The sequence below is a fragment of the Nicotiana attenuata genome, unplaced genomic scaffold (genome assembly GCF_001879085.1).
Source record: "Nicotiana attenuata strain UT unplaced genomic scaffold, NIATTr2, whole genome shotgun sequence".
Taxonomy (NCBI): Eukaryota; Viridiplantae; Streptophyta; class Magnoliopsida; order Solanales; family Solanaceae; genus Nicotiana; species Nicotiana attenuata.
The window spans coordinates 20,882-24,648 of NW_017676537.1; the positions used below are offsets into that span (position 1 = coordinate 20,882).

The window sequence follows — 3,767 nt, forward strand, 5'->3', positions numbered from 1 at the left end:
TCGTCGGCCATCAATACTAGGGTGTGTATCTTGAGTTGCACGAAGAGAGAGATTTTTCTTTCTCGTCGGCCATCAATACTAGGGTTTGAGTTGCTCGAAGAGAGAAAGAAAAAATATTTGAGAGAGAATCTTGTATTATTGAAAGAAAGAGGGAGGAAAAATATAAATAGCGTATTTCATGCCTAAATGGTAGTATATACTATAAATACCTATTTTGCTATAAAATATAAAGGCAGCTATAAAAAATAATATTTTAAAATAATTTTGGTTTATAATAAATAGGGTGTATACCTTTGCTATAATATCCGACCAATATTTTTATTAAGAAATTGGTCTTCAAATGGCTTGGTTTAGACAAAACAAAGCCGTCCGTAGCGTATCCTTGATATTGTCGCAAAAACAAAAGGTAAAGACAAAACAAATTCATAAAACAAACATTTCCTAATCGAGTGTAAACAGTGTGTAAATGAAACGACTTTGTCAAAAATTTCTTTTTTTAAAAAAAAAATTATTTTCCTCTTGAATTATGTATACATAATCAGTCATCTGTCTGAAAGATCTTACACAATCCAAGCCATGGTTTTCACCAAAATTTTGAACATCTTGCTATTCTTAGTACTTTTTGTTATCCCTTGTTTCTATTCATTGAACTTTAAGCTCTCCAGCATCAATCCTTCTGATGCTAATGGTTCCATCAATGTCACTGGAGACGCCTATATATCGAACCAAGGCATCCAAAGTCACCCCTGATGAACGTAACGTGGCATTAGGTGGAAAAAGTGGTCGAGCTAATTTTATTGAGCCGCTGCAATTATGGAAAAAGGCTACAGGAGAATTGGCAGATTTTACTACACATTTCTCCTTTGTTATTGATTCAAATGGTAACAATAGCTTTGCTGATGGACTCGCCTTTTTCTTGGCTCCTGTCGGTTCCAGTATCCCAATTGGTTCAGCTCATCCCCTGAGCCATTTGTTGCTATCGAGTTCGATACATTTCTCAATACCTGGGACCCACTCTATTTACATGTTGGTATCAATGTAAATTCTATGGAATCTGCGGTTACTCAAGTATGGAGGAATAACATTACAGTAGGGAAGAAAAATAATGCTTGGATTAGTTACAATGCTAGTTCCCATACTCTTAAAGTTGTTTTCACTGGATTTTCAAATAACAAATATAACAAGGACAGCCTTAGTTTATTGATTGATCTGAGTAATTATTTGCCTGAGAATGTTACTTTTGGCTTCTCAGCATCAACTGGACAATTGTTTCAGAAAAACAATGTCAAGTCTTGGGATTTCAATTCGAGTTTGAGTTTTGAACATGCTGAACAGCCTAGTGCAAATCCTCCTATTCAAGTTCTAAATCCAAATGATCCTCCTATTACTCAAGTTCAAGATCCAAAGTTTCGTCCTCCTCAAGAAGTCAGCGCCAGGAAAAAAGGAAACAAGGGACTAGTAGTTGGATCAAGCATTTCTGGTGTTCGGATTGATTACTGGTAGCTGCTTTTTATGGAAAAAAAAAAGAGGAAAAGGAATGATAAAGACCATGTTTTTATTGATCTCAGTATGGACAATGAATTTCAAAAGGGTACTGGCCCTAAGAAGTTTTCCTATGGTGAATTAGCTCGTGCAACGAACAATTTTGCTGAGGGACAGAAGCTTGGAGAAGGTGGATTTGGCGAAGTTTATGAAGGTTTATTGAAGGAATGTAAATCATATGTTGCTGTTAAGAGAGTATCAAGAGGTTCTAAACAAGGGATAAAAGAGTATGCATCAGAAGTGAAGATCATAAGCCGATTAAGACATAGAAATTTGGTTCAACTTATCGGTTGGTGTCATGAGAAAGGACAGCTGCATCTTGTTTATGAACTGATGCCTAATGGAAGCTTAGATAAGCATATTTTCAAGGAGAAATCGTTGTTGGTATGGGAAATCAGGTGGAAAATTGTTCAAGGATTAGCCTCGGCTTTGCTCTATTTACACGAAGAGTGGGAACAATGTGTAGTCCATAGGGACGTAAAAGCAAGTAATGTCATGTTGGATTCAAACTTCAACGCTAAATTAGGCGATTTTGGTTTGGCTAGACTTGTTGATCATGAAAAAGGATCTCAAACAACAATGTTGGCGGGGACAGTGGGGTATATGGCGCCTGAATGTGTTATGAATGGAAAAGCTAGTAAGGAATCAGATGTCTCCAGTTTTGGAATAGTAGCATTGGAAATAGCAAGTGGAAGAAGATCAATAGATATTAAAGCAGCAGAAGATCAAGTGAGATTGGTGGAATGGATTTGGAACCTCTATGGAATTGGAAAACTAACTGAAGCAACTGATCCAAGATTGAATAAGATATTTAATGAGCAACAAATGGAACGTTTAATGGTGCTCGGTCTCTGGTGTGCTCATCCAGACAACAAACTCAGGCCATCAATAAGGCAAGCAATTCATGTTCTTAATTCTGAAGTTCAGTTACCTATTCTTCCCTCAAGAATGCCTGTTGCGACGTATTCTCCCCCTCCATTGAATATGTTTTCGCCTCCATTTTCACATACTTATGAAACTAAAACAGTGGGGAGTGAGCAGGAACAGACTATGACTTACACTTATAACAGTACTAAATCCTCAAGTGTTTATGCATCATCAGCTGCTTCATCGACAAAATCACTTTTGTAACCATGGCTACTGCTTTTTCATATATTGAATTAGCTCAAGAGTTCATTTCTGTCTGTTTCACTTAGGTGAATTTTATGTAACTTTCCTCTCTTGCAATTAAGGACTTTGACGACTAACAGAACCGAATGCTTTTCATGGATGATTGAGTTATAAATTTTGTTAGAAGTTGAATTCAATTCCATTTGACAGCAGAAACAAAGGAAATTTCAACTTTCTTTTATGATTTTGACTCTTTCATCTTTTGAAAGGTTGAAGTTATTGGAGGTTGTTCGTTGGGAGAAATGTTTATAGGCATATAACATATTTGCTCCAACATTGTAGTCCGGACAGGACAAGAAATTTGCCTGAATAAAATATAACCTACATATCATTCTGTATCTTGTAACTAACATCAAGTTCTAGCTATATAAATAAATAAAAGAATACAGTAGTGAAACCAGCTACAGTATTTTTTTAAAAGGAATTTAGTTTAACTGTTTTGAGAATTTGAAAACTAAACAGACGAAGACACTAGGCCCCGTTTGGCCATGAGTTTTCCCAAAATAAATTTGGGATTTATTTTCAAAACTCATGTTTGGACATAAATTTTGCTCATATTTTTTTGTCAAATCTCAAATTGAGCTGATTTTGGGCCAAAATCATGTTTTTCCAAAATAAAGTTGAAAAATATGTTTTGAAAACGTATGTCCAAACACATTTTCATCTTCAAATCAAACTTCACCCAAATCAGATTTTTCAAAATAAATTTGGGGTCTATGGCCAAACGCTAGCTAAGTCATTTAACAGACTAGTATCTCAAGTATCATGAGGAGCTTTCTTAAACTATAAAACCGAGTTTGACATTTTCATATCAGCTTTTTGATACTATGTTTTTATGTACATATATTGCACTAGAAAGCTAGATATTTTGCAGAAAACAAAGTTGTCCATATCCTAGGGGACCCTTGGCGTAACTGGTAAAGTTGTTATCATGTGATCAAGAGATCACAGTTTCGAGCTGCGGAAACACCCTTTACAGAAATACAGCTGCGTACGATAGACCCTTGTGATCCGGCTCTTCCTCGGATCCCGTGCATAGCGGGAGTTTAGTATTT

The 3,767-nt window shown here is 35.9% G+C and overlaps 1 pseudogene; it reads left to right on the forward strand.

Annotated features, from left to right (window-relative positions):
* Window positions 1-685: 685 nt before the first annotated feature.
* LOC109221068 lies at window positions 686-2,673 on the forward strand (annotated as a pseudogene).
* Window positions 2,674-3,767: the final 1,094 nt, after the last annotated feature.